Here is a 14,025-nt window from a genome sequence, read left to right on the forward strand (position 1 = left end):
TGTGGGAGTGCATATTGCAGAAGCCAATATCGAAAACAGTGTGAAGAAAACAGAACTACCATATGACCTAACAAGCCCCACTTCTGGGTATATATTCAAAGAAAATGAAAAGTCTAATGTACAGCATAGTGACTATGGTTAATACTACTACACTGTATACTTGAAAGTTGTAAGACAGTAAATCTTAAATGCTTTTATGTGATATGATATGCAAATGTTAGCTATGATGGTAATCATTTTGCAGTATATAAGTACATCAAATCAAATCATTGTACACCTTAAAGTTACACAGTGTTGTATGTTAATTATATCTCAATAGAGCTGGAGGGGACAAAGGAAAATAACAAGTGTTGGTGAGAAATTGAAACCTTCATACATTGCTACTGGGAATGCTAATTGTTCAGCTGATATAGAAGTTTAGTGGTTCCTCAGAAGGTTAGACACAGAACCATCATATGACCCCGCAATTCCACTCTTAGGTATATTCCTGAGAGAAGTGAAAGCATGTTCATATAAAAACTTGTACATAAATGTTCACAGCAGCATTATTCATAATAGCCCCAAAGAAGAAACAGTTATATGCACATGAAGTGATAATAGATAAACAAAATGTGGTAAGTCCATACAATGAAATATTATTCAGCCATTACGAGGAATGCAGTACTGTTAGATACTACAACATGGGTTAACCTGAAAAACAGGCTCAGTCAAGGATTATGATCCCATTTATATAAAATGTCCAGAACAAGCAAACCTAAAGAGATAGAAAGTAGACAACAGTTGCCAGGGATGGAGGGAAGGAGGGAATTTGGACTAACTGATAGGAGTTATGGGATTTCTTTTGGGGGGATGACTGAAATGTTCTGAAATTAGATAGTGGTGATGGTTACACAGGGTTTCCCAGGTGGCTCAGTGGGTAAAGAATCCACCTGCAGTGCAGGAGCCACAGGAGACGCAGGTTTGATCCCTGGGTGGGAAAGATCCCCTGGAGAAGGAAATGGCAACCCAACCCAGTATTCCTGCCTGGGAAATTTCATGGACAGAGGAGCCTAGAGGGCTACAATCCATGGGATTGCAAAGAATTGGACACAACTGAGCACAACACTTGTATGATCTTCTTAAACTCACTGTTTATTTTTTCCTCTAAAATAGCAGAATACTCTTATCTCTATATTATAAACTTGAAATTTTTAATGTGTATGAGTATATGGGTTTGAGAATGTGTGTCCCAGGAGATAAGAGAAAGTTCAAAAGAAAGAAAAAGCATATTGTTAAGAATATTTGCCCTAAATTTCAGTTGGTAAAATTATTGTTCATTTGAGCCCCAGAATATGTTTATAAAAATTAAATTAAATTAAACAATAAAATGATGACTTTTTTTTTTGCAAATATGAATATAAGAGTATCCAGCACTTTGAGTACACGGTTTGGCTTAAATATTTCACCATGGTTGATTCTAGGTCATTACCTTTTCCCCACTTCAGTTTGGCTCGGCTGACAGTATTCTCCCTCATTATATGTTAAGCATTTATTGCCCTGCATCTAATTGCTCCTAGTGTGAGGAATGGGACTTCAAAAAACTCTCTTAAAAATGAGATAATATTCTGGAAAGTGAGCACAAGGTAACCAAGATGACTAATTTAATATGACAGGTGAGGCTTAAAATACGTACAGGTTTCATAATACAGCTAAGGCTCTAATGCACAAAGCATGACATTTTAAGTCTATTAAGTCATTCCAACAAGATTAGTCTTTGGGTTAGGTATGTTACTCTGGAGACTATTTTCACAATGTCATGGGGACACTTATGCCAATATATTTTCTTGGTAATGATACACATGGGTGCCTATACCACACTAGCCAAAATGGCCCTAAGAAAAACCTGATATGTTTTAAATCATACATATAAAAAAAGTAATCTGACTCATGCTTCCTTTTTCTCTAAATGATAAAATAAATAAATCTGCTGAGATTAAGGAAACAGCCTGAAACCAACAGACTTTCTTGCATTCTCAATATCTATGATACCTTTGCAGAATACACCATAAAACATTGAATGATAGAAATGAACAAAGAGTTGAAAGGGGAGGAAAAGGAGCAGGAGGAGGGTGATGAAGGGAGGGAAGGGAAAGGGGAAGAGGAAGCAGCAGCAGCAACAGAATCAATGAAATATTTTCTTCAGGGACTCTATTGGGAGCAAAGGTATATGAAGAACACAGATATTTGTGGACAAATGTCACTTCTAATTGTGAATGACTAATTATTTTGTTTTCTACTTGCAAATAGCCATACTGATTTTCTTTTTTTGCGTGTTTAGATGCTAAACATATTTTATACCAGAAAAAAAGATTTTTTTTTGGTGGTGTGGAAAGCAAAGCCAGATATCATGTGAACCAGATGTATTCTTTTGGATGGAGTACAAGAAAACCTGTGAAAATTAACAGTAAATCTTTTTCTGTGCTCATAAACTGCTGAAAAAAATTGGCATAAAATGTGTTACTGCTAAATAAGTTATGTATGCATATCTTACTGGCTATAAAGGAGTGAATGACCAAGGTAGTGTTTGCTCTTTAGAAGAAGAGGCTTAAGCAGAGCCAAGGGTACATTTCACATTCCACAGCATGCCTTCCATCTCCCTTATTATGTAAATTACTCCCTGATAGAAACCTAGCTGCTTCAGGTGGAACTTTCACCCTTACAGGACATTCTCTGGTCAAGCCTTACACGACCTCTGTCACAATGACTCTCTAAGTGCACATTCAGAAAATAATCTTATATAGTAAGCACATGTTTAAATGTTTGGAACTATGTTATCTTTGTTATTAATGGTCAACCTTTTACATCTCTATTTCCTGCTTCTGCAACTAGACTTCCTTGAGATCAGCATTTGTATTTTATGCGCCTCTCTACAGGTGCACAGATTCAAGGAATATGTGTTCACTAAACTAAAAAATATCCTTCAATTTAGGAGAATTTTTCTCCCAGAGAAAATTACTGTGACAGTGTTGGATGACTTCATTACTTATTTATCAATTATTCATATAATTGCACCTATATAACAGGTGCCAGCCACTAGTGTGTGGAATACTGATAGAATCTTTGTAGCAATGTAATTCTGATAAATTCTATTACTGTCTTTTTCCATTTTAGGGATGAGGAAACTGAGGCACACAGAACATTACTGCTGACAGGTAACAAATAGCAGATACAAAAACCAGACCTAGGCAGTCTGGCTCTATAATCTGTGCTCATTTCAGCCACTATACTCTGCTGCCTTGGATGGTCATTCTCTGTTGACTGCTTTCTTTTCACTTCATAGTAGTTTTGGTTACTATCAATAACATATCATACATATTCTTATCTAGAATATTGATTGTGAGGTGTCTTGGACTAGGTAGCTTCTTTCACATTCAATATGGAATGCATTTGCAAAAGCATTCCAAATACTGTCTTGCCACCTCTCTTATCAACCTCTTGCTAATAATTGCCACTGTGTCTTTGATGTGCCCCACTATTACAGTATAACTTAAAACAATGCCATCCTGTTCTTTTTCAAAATTATTGTTTAGCCATTGAGAATAAACAGTTCTATTCTGGTTTCTTCTCTTCTAATCTGTTCTGGCTATGTGTACAGTGTTGGTATCTTTTAATGGAAAATAGAATACCAAGAACTTCTATTTGGCATCGCTTTCAGGCCCCATAAAAACAGATCTGCCAAAGACTCTTCTGGTGCTTCCTTATAGCTGAGACGGGAAATCATCATCGTATCCTCAGTCTGCTCCCAGAAGCTACTCAGCAGATCCAGCCTAGCTGTCTTGAAAGAGTTCACCCTGAGAACCTGCATCTGTTAAAAGCAATCTTTTAAAGTCTCCTTTATGCTAATAAAGAAGGATCCATTGTAAAGACATCTGCGCTTGAAGCAAAGGGATGGTATTCTATGTGAATATTGCCATCCCATTCTCCTCAGCCGTCCACCAGCTACAGGATGCCTTTCTCCGTCTCTAAGTGCCAGAGCATCCGTATTAATATAATGCGAGTAGATCTGATGTGAGCCAGGGAAGAAAGGGGCCAGGGGATGAGAGAGCTTTTGTGAAGGAAACCTTTTAGTGTGTGCCCCCTGTGGAGGGTGGAAGAGAGAAATGATCAAAGGGCTCACAAGAGGCCAAGTCTCCTCTAAGAGGACAGATAAAGGACAAAGGTTGTTATATTAAAATATCTAAGGAACTCTCCATGCAGTGTGGAGAAACGGAATGCTAGCACAATGCTTCATTTATGCCAGCCAGCCTAGTTTGTTCAGCAGTGTTACATATGCATTTAGGGCCAAGCAGTCATTCAGGCCATCATCCTGTAAGTCTATGTGGAAGAATCTCAGAATGCATGTGACCCGCTAGGCCATGCAAGCCCTGTTTTGGGTGGCAGTTTAACCAGACTTACCTTAAATAAAGGCTGGTGTAACACTATTCAGAAAGCTCATGTTGCTTAAAATTGCTAATGGCAATTTATCTCCTTAACTTCAAACCTCTGTCCTCTACGTTGCGAGCCCATGGCATAAAGTTGAGAAGAGACATGGGAACACATACACTTCACTCTACAAAGACTGAACAAAAACTGCGGCTGGTAAAGGGATACCTCAGACTATGCTCTCAGGAAGTTTCTCTCACCATCTAGTAAAGATAAGAAGTATAACCAGGTAACCCTAATATAACATCAAAAACTATGTGTTATAGAAGGATTTGCTCCCAGGGTATTATGGACAAATAGAGAAGGATCCTGCAGCTCAATCAGGGTGGGCTTCCTGGAGGAGCCAAAGTCTATGACTTTATGGCTAGTGGGTATGTCCTTATCATGGATTCCCTGCCTGGTGAAATTATGTTATGAATAAATTTGACATAATATCTAGCCCTTAATATCTCACCTGCTTTTCTATTCCTGCCATCAGCATATCTCCTCTTTCACCAAACATGGTTGCAACAATCCATCAAAACTTCAGTTATAAAAGAATACATTTCAATCCCACTGGATACCAATTTTCAAATTAAGAATACTCTGGCCAGCTCTAGCTCTTCCTCCCATACTTAGTGTTTTCTCTGTCTAGTTATCCTGCTGCACTTTTGTCTTTATATTTATTTCTCTTTGTAAGAACTTTTCTTTCTCCTATCTCACCTTATCCTCCACCCCACTCAACTCCACCACAAACAGACACACCACGCACCCACATCACAACTGAGTGACTATGCCTAGAACAAGTTCTACTCATACATGATTTTAAAAACAAAGAGGCAACCTAGTTAAAGGGGAGAATCAATAATATTATTTTAGTTTCTGGGAAAATCAGTTCTGGACACAAAATTATAGTTGCATGTAATTTCAATTTCCAAATATATTTGGCTATCATGTATTTATTAAAACCCCCAAACTACGGTCTGCACTGTTGTTTCTGGTAAAATGAAGAGGCTGAACCAAGACAGAAATCAGAGAAAAACTGTATCAGTACAGGAAATAAATAACAGTACAGGAAATAAATAACAGGTGTAGTTTATGATTCCCAAAATCAATGTCCAGGCACTGTTCTAAGTCTCTTATGCATATTAAGATATTTAATCCTCACAATTGCCTGATGAGAGAAGTACTATAATTATCACCCTCATTTTACAGATGATGAAATGGAGGCATGGAAAGTTAAGAAAATTTACTTGAGGTTATAAAGGTGGAGAAGGAAATGGCAACCCACTCCAGCACTCTTGCCTGGAAAACTCCACGGACGGAGGATCCTGGTAGGCTGCAGTCTGTGGGGTCGCAAAGAGTCGGACACGACTGAGCGAATTCACTCTCTCACTCATAAAGGTGAGGAATTGGCAGAGGGAGGCCTTGAAGTCAGGGGGGGCTGACTCTGGAGTCTGAGCACAGGAGCGCCCACCACGCACTCGGCACAACAAGCTGTCTGGGGTCATTAACAGAGCTTCACACACAGCTTGTCCTAAGGGGACGGGAGCCCTGGCTCAGGGAGGAAACCTGGATCAGCAGGCAGAGCAAGGGCTTGAGCTCCATTTTCAAGCATCTCTGAGACTCTTACCAAAGTCTTTCTCTTTGTCTGCAACTGCCTTGTTACTTTAATTTACTATTTTGCTTATACTATTTAAAAGGTTACTGTTGAGCTTTGACACACACAACACTGTAAAATCAACTGTATAGTCAGGAAAAAAGAAAGGACACACACCAAGAAACCCTGAAGCTCGAAAGGGGAAGGAATTTGCTATGATTGAGGACTTAACACTAGGAACCTTGAATCACCTACATTTTTCCTTAAACATCCTGACCTGTTTTCCTAAAAATCTGCTTTGAAACTCAGAGAGCCAAAATAAAACTTACGTATATCACCCTACCTTATAGTTTTCATAAAATTTAAAGAGATTTTTGTTACTATCTTCCTCAAAGTTAGACGTACTTTCTTCTCAAGAGAATTTATTTTATTTTTGGACATCTCAAATAATTAAGAAGCTTATCTCAATACTGAATAAACTCTAATGTAGCATGCAGAACAGCAACTGGCTCACTCTGAAAGCTTAATGGATGCTAGTTTTATTATTATTATTAATTATGGGCAGTTTTGATTCAGTGCATCATATAACTACAACTCTATAAGTATTTAGAAACGTTTTTTAAAAGAGTGTGATTCCTAATGTCTTGATTGTTGACACGTTCTTACACTAGGAAGCTTTTGTAGCAGAAGGAAAATGATCTGAACAACACATAGAAGAAATTAATTTCTGCTGGGTGGCAGATGCTGCAATAAAGCACTTTCTAATTAATTTGATATTAATTAAATTAATATCAAAATCTAGTCACTTATAAACTGTGCATCTGGACAAATATGTTTCTCAAGTATAATGTTGCCAATACGCCAGTGACAGTCACATAATATGGCCTTAGCTAGACCAAAGCACCTCCTCCTCAATTCAGAGGGGACAGAGCAGGAATCACATCCATTGTAGCCACTGGAATCCTGAATCAGGAACCAGAGCCACAGAGAGCATAAGATCTCCTGAGTTTGCTGAGAAGAAAAGAGGAGACTTTTTGCAAAGGAATTTTGCATCCTTCACAAAAAGAAGCTACATGAAGACAGAGAAGAACGCTCGCTGACTCAAGTACAAACATGGTGCCATTGTTTGATGATCCAACAGAAATAACCCAGGAGTCTGAATTATTTACCACCAGCCCCTTTCTGTCCCTTGATGCAGTGATAGTTATTGTTAGATTGGTTGCTAGAGAATCAGGCAAACAAGCAGATATTCTCAAAACTAGTCTGGAAAATACTAATTTCAGTTTGGGGAAAGACTTTTTAAATGGCTGTCAAGAATGCGTTTGAAGTGGAACGAAACGAATTGAATAGAGCTTCAATTTTCACAGTTTCCTATCAGGATAAGGAAAACAAAAGAAAACATTGTTGTCTAGAAAGCATTATTTCATTGTAATTATAATGAGTGATTCTGGCCATTTATATTTTCCTGCCTGGGGCCACCTTTTGTCACAGAATTTTTGCATATTAAGCAGGGGGAAAAGCTAATCTTAAATTAATAACTGCACAAAAGCATACATTTTTGATAGGATAGAGGCATTCACATTTAGAGTTTACCATGTATTAAAAACATATTTAACATTTACATCTAGTCCTTTTTTCCTCATGGAAAATGACCTAGTGCCTTATATTTCCCCTTACTTTCTAAATCTAACTGCAAAGCTGTCTATGTGATATAGACACAAAGCATAGATAGCCACTAAAAGTAGTGGCTTTTGAGAAGGCCTGCACGTCTATAATAAAACTGGAATGTTGCTGAACCAGAAATGCCACAATTCAGTTTTCACCATTTGGAGTCTTTCATTGATTTCTTTTACCATTTGCCGTTATTGATAGTAACAAATACCACTTATCGGGCACTTACTCTGGGTCAGACACAAAGCTTGAAACTTGTCATTCCTTTTATATTTATGATAGTCTGCAAGATGGCCATTATTCACCTCTACTTAACAGTTGAGGAAAATAAAGCTCAGAGAGGTTAAGGAATCAGCATAAAGCATACAACGTATGAACTCTGAGGCTGGGATCCCCATGCCCATTGTGGTGCTTCCACATCCTGCACCCATTGTGCTCCAACCCACTGCCTCTTCTGTTCGCCACCTGCCTGTCTTGTCCATGATGTTTCATCTATGATGATGGGAATGTTCTAAACCTGCATCTTCCAGCGCATTAGTTGAATGTGGCTACTGGGCACTTGAAATGTGGATACAGTGTGACTGAGGAAACCAAGTTTTATTTTTATTTAATTTAAAAGCCACATCTGGCTAGTTGTTACTGTATTAGGCAGTGTAATTCTAAAATAAACAAGGCAGAACTGTGATACCTACTCTAGTGTACTTAACATAGATGACACTTGGACTGAACAATTTTTGATGGGCATCTTCCTACTTTCATTCTTTTACAATGAAAGCCTTGCATCACTGGTGGTGGGCATCATGGAGAGAACCATTATGCCTTGAAGGAGTGATATTGCATGAAACTGCCCCCCCACCCCCACTCCCTCACTGAAGCCCCAAGTCTGCAAGTAGATCTGGTCTCCCTCCATTAGTATTCATGCCCACTGCCCACATCTGCTTCCCATTCTTTTCTCTTATCCATTAATGAACCATGCACCCATAAAATTAAATATCCTGCTCACTCACACCATTAGTCTTCCAAATGGTTAGGGCAAGACACTTTAGAACTTGCTCTAGAAAAAATTACACTTTTCCTCTTTGAAACATTGTTAATTGTTGTCTGCTATAACCAGCTTCACACCCTTAGAACTTCATAATGAGAGTGATAACTATTTCTCAATGCTGACTCTGAGTCTAGCACCCATCTCATTTAATCATCACCAGGGCCCCATGAGGTCAATGTAATATACCCCCCATTTTACAAATGAAGAGCTTGTCTGGTTCACCTCAAACTCCTTAAGTCTTTCCACTGCTTTACTCTGTCGTTAGCTTTCAAGCTTGTCATTGCCTGCTACTTCTGCTACATATTCATCTTGGTTTGGGGACAAATTCATCTCATATAAAGAGAAGCAATGAGACAAATGTTGATACAATAAAGTCTTGGAAAAGGCCTTTGTAGAATCCTAGTTTTCTCTAGATTAGTGGTGGCAGAACAAGAAAATGTGTAGAAGTTAAAACCCAACAGAACTTATTTGACTTAAAAGTGAAATCTGATTACAGCTAAAGATAAACTGCTGAGACCACATCTATGACAATAAAATTAGATTAATGGAAAGATGAGATTTGATTAACTACTTAGGATCATCCATCAAGATTTCAGTGTGTTAAATTCAATTCTATTAGGTAAGGGAAAAAAATACCAACTGGTGTAAAGTTATGCTTTTAATATGCATCCTTGTAGTACACTGTTTGGTGAGCACTCTAGGCTGAACCTAAAGGTCAAGAAAAATGCCCTCTCAAAAGACCTGAAACAGCAATGGAGAAAACAGAAACATTTCACCCCACAGCACAGTTCTTAGACTTAACTATCTGAAGCCGTTAATGGAAAAGCATACTTGCGTTTGAATAGGCTTCTAGGATTTCCAAGCTCTTTTACAGAGAACCATGTTATCAGGAAAAAGTACCTCAGTCTTCTATTTCTTCTACTTCTTCTATTTCTTCATGAAAAATCAAAGGATGGAAGCAATTAGTCTCAGGATTTTGTTAAGTGCTAGTAGATCTAAGGATGCTTTTCTCCATCTAATGGTTTATCTACAGAATGTTATTTAATGTGAAGTGTGTGTGTGTGTAATATAGTTTTTATTCTGACTGGTCTAACTCTAATTCTCACCATCATGCCTCCTAAAACTGGACGTATTTGTTGTCATAGACAGGATCTACATTTACAAAATTTAAAAGCAGATAATAGATATTCTATTTGATTATATTCACTTCATTTTTCAAACAACATTCTTAGCATGGGTTTGAAATTATATCAACTGTTTCTAAATCCCTTATATTACAGATCCAAGGTATAGATCTATTTCCTTGACCCTGATTTCCTGAACAGGGCTAGAAGGGTCTTTCTAAGCATCACTGCCATATTTTCTTCTTGGCACCTATGACTTTGTACCAACTAATCATATTTTTCCCATGAACCTGTATTGAAATACATGGCTGCAGCTAGTCATTGCTCTGTACTCTTCTTCAAATGTAAAAGCTCCATCTCTGGGAGCGCTCAGAGTCTGTCCAGGGACCCATTGCAAATGAAGATAAATTGACACCGTGCCTGGGAAGCTCGGGTCAGAAATGCAATTTTCAGGAAGATGGTGACTAGCCTCCAAAAGTATTCACGTCAATGAAACATGACAGGTGTCACCAGGAACAGAGATCCCAGGCAAAGGGAAATTAGAGCCTCTCACGTCCCTACTCATCTGTGGTTTCCTAATTGCGGTTGTTGGCATTAATTGATGCTGGTGCCATTTTTGATCATGTGAGGCTGTCTTGAGTGCCTTGCATTTCCAAAGGGCTTGACATCCTGAGAGCCACAGCATGTTTGGATCAAATCTGCTTTCAACATGCCATGTTCAAGAATCTTCTTCCCGAAGGCCATTAGTGAAAATGACCTGGCAAAATCATTGCCCCTTGAAATTGCACTTGCTGCTGAGGAAGCCATTCATGGCTTATCTTTCCTATAGCTGTAAGAGTTGCAGGGAGTGTAATAGTTTGTCAGTGTGACTGAGCAGTTGGATAATCAGACATGTATTTCAGATAATTGTCTTCTCTCCCAAATGTGTGCTCTCCTTAGGTGTGCTCCAGAGGGCAGTTGCATTTAAAAAACATTTTTCTAAAATTGGTTTGAATACAACAAAAGTAATTCTGAGTCGCAAACAAAATTTCTTCTTTAAGGGCAGAGCAACTTTCTGGTTTTAGATCCAGCATAAAAGTTTGTCATAAAGGAAAGAAAGGAAGCCCATATAGCTTTTCCTATTGACCTTAGATGGGGCCGAGCAAGGGAATTGAATCCTCAAGTGCCATTTTGTTTTTCAGGAAACAGTAAATGCAGATCTGATGAAACACGCTGCTCCATTAGCCATGGGTAACCTCCTGTTGGGCCTATTGAAGACTTAAATTCACAGGACTGGAGGCAGTGAATTGTTTCCTTCGTGCCAAGAGCTGGAGGATTAACATTGTTTCAGCATTGAAAGCTTCATGATATAAATAAAAAACTGGGTCCAGCTTTATAATGATATGCTCATTGGCTCAGCATTTCCAATCTGTTGTTTTCCATTTAAGATAATAAAGCACGATAGATATATCCATCATCAACAATGAAATCAATACCAATGTCTTTTTATCATCATCATCACTATTATATTATTATCAGCATCATTATATAAAATATTACGTATCCTTTATACATTTCATTTAGCCTAATAAGAAGTACATATTTGCTTTTGTGATACACTGAATACAAACACAACATATGTCTGTCACTTTAATTTAAACTTTTTGAGATTTAATTGTGTAAAGAGCCATGTTAAGACAACAATTTTAAAATACTTCATGTTAGAATGATTAGGTTATCTTAACAAATCTGCTCTTTGGGGACAAAGTTTATTTCATGAATCTCTCTTATATATAAAGTCTCTCAGTGTCTTTTAAATACCTACGAGGTAATTTAAGGAAAATGGTCCCATCTTTGGCTACCTAAATGCATTTGTGTTTAGGGCATTGATTGCTTCTGCAAGCTTTCAGGTTATTTTTCTGATCTCTCCTTCTCACCACCAGTGGTTATCTTTGTGGCTTGCCTCTACCTCCCCTTCCTTGGGGAACTGAGCTAGAACTCACAAACTCCCTCCACTAAGAGGTTTCCAGAAGACAAGGGAAGAGCTGAATGGCACATGTGAAACAAATTGTTACAAGAAATTTAACAGTTACTCTTGATTGTGGAAAATAAGGCCTCCATAGACATGCATTGGAGAAGAAAATGGCAACCCACTCCAGTGTTCTTGCCTGGAGAATCCCAGGGATGGCAGAGCCTGGTGGGCTGCCATATATGGGGTCGCACAGAGTTGGACACGACTGAAGGGACTTAGAAGCAGCAGCAGCAGCAGCAGCAGACTTATTAAAGCTTAATACAGAGGTGATGAAAAAACTTAGGATTTTATGTCTCTACAAATTGTTTCCATTGTCCTCTTTGCCTTTCCCTAAGTGCTATTGCTACCAGGCAAAAATACAGAATAACAAAGTATTTAAGGAATACAATTGCTTCACAATGGAACAGGAAGAGAAAAATTCTTTAGGAAGCAAATAGCATCCCAGAAACAACCTCAATACTCAACTCTGTGGAGAGAAATGAGCTTTCTGATAAGGCAGCAAGTGCACACCTGGATCCACCAGCTGGACACTCCAAACTCTTTTTGAATAAAGGGGGCCCACACTCCCCAATATCCTTAGGTATTGCTTATCTTATTTATACAACATGTACCTCTGTGGCATCTGACATTTGAAAACACACATACAAAAATGAATTATAAAATGGTGAGGTAAAATATAAATATATATAGAAACCCTAGTATTTTACTCAACTAAATCCATCACCTTGTGCATATTTTGGGCTATCCGTACCCTATATATTTTGGAACATTGATTCCTAAATCTTTTCATGCATGGAGCCAACTTTAACCTTGCATATTACATCTTGTGGTTTTGCCTTTTTAGTCTCCAGGCAATGCTTGAAGTACAATGATTGCTGGCAATGGAGATGATTTTTTAATTTCTTCCAGTGGTTTGGTAGCACACGCCTAGCCACAAATCTTTCACTCTCTCCTTGTGATATTAAGGCTGTACATGGTAACTTAAGAAACACATCATTTTCTCTCTTGCAAAAAGAAATAAAATCAAATTTGTCTGGATAGAATGCAAGGACTCTGCCCCTTGCAGTCTAGAAGAAACTTTAGGTGAACTATCACAACGGATCTCAGAGACAGTTTCATTTTCCACCCCATAACAGGAGAGAAAACTTGTCATGAGATTTCCATGACAGTCTGCAGTGTAAGAGCCCCAAGCAGCCAGCATAATGTATGAGGGAGTCTGGAGAAATAAACGGAACCCTCAGCTGACTTCACCACGCCCAGGTACAGGTGAGCACAATAACAGAGGACGGGATATACTTAATATTGTGGCTGGCCAAGTTCTAGAATAGCAAAAGCTAAAATTTGTCATGATAGGAATCAGAATAGTGACTGTTGTTAGGAGTGCTGGCTTAGAAGAGGTACTGAGGAACTTTCTTGGGTGACAGAAACGTTTTATTTCTTGGTGTCACTTCAGCTCAGAGCATGAGGGACTGAAACATACAGGACCAGAGCCAAAGGGTAGATTCTGAAGATTCGTTACGCAAAGAGAAAACGTTGTCCTTTAAGGTAAAAGAGATCAGAGATAAAACTTTGTGCCTAGGATTAGTTTGACACAAAAACAATCTTCCAAAGGCAGGATCAAGATGGTAGATTATAAGATCCTGAGCTCACCTTCTCAGACAAACACACCAAATTTACAACTACAAATAGAGCAACTATCTCTGAAAATTACCTGAGGATGAGCAGAACAGATTTCCTACAACTAAAGGTATAAAGAAAAGGCCACATTGAGATGAGAGAAGAGGCAGAGACACAGTGTAGTCAGAACCCCCTTCACCACAGCAGGAGGGCTATCACAACCTCAGAGGTCCCCCCAGAGGAGAAAGGGGACTGAGTCCCATATTAGGCACCCACCCCAGGGGACCTGTTCCAGGATGAGTTCTCATAATATCGGGCTTTGAAAACAAGCAGGACTTCCATCTGGGAGTGCCAGAGGGATGTGGGAAACTGAGATCCCACTTTTGAAGGGCTCATGCACAAACTTACTTTCCCCAAGTCTCAGTGAAGACACAGCAGTTTGAAAAGTGCATGGATCAGGTGTGTGCCAGGGACCAAGTGGAACTTTCTCCAGGTACATGAGCACTGGCGGGCACCA

The 14,025-nt window shown here is 38.7% G+C and overlaps 1 protein-coding gene across 16 annotated transcripts in view; it reads right to left on the minus strand.

Annotated features, from left to right (window-relative positions):
* The window catches only part of LOC145542948 (uncharacterized), a 564,353-nt gene that overhangs the window by 168,012 nt on the left and 382,316 nt on the right, over positions 1–14,025 (minus strand). For 8 of the 16 annotated variants that reach the window (XR_014080298.1, XR_014080293.1, XR_014080292.1 and 5 more), the window contains one exon: positions 9,588–9,689. The exons of the other annotated variants lie outside the window; for them this stretch is intronic. The gene's annotated coding sequence lies outside the window, so the exon portion shown is untranslated. The remainder of the gene's footprint in view (positions 1–9,587; positions 9,690–14,025) is intronic. 16 annotated transcript variants of the gene reach the window in all.

The sequence above is a fragment of the Giraffa tippelskirchi genome, chromosome 3 (genome assembly GCF_054371585.1).
Source record: "Giraffa tippelskirchi isolate mGirTip1 chromosome 3, T2T-mGirTip1v1.2.pri, whole genome shotgun sequence".
Taxonomy (NCBI): Eukaryota; Metazoa; Chordata; class Mammalia; order Artiodactyla; family Giraffidae; genus Giraffa; species Giraffa tippelskirchi.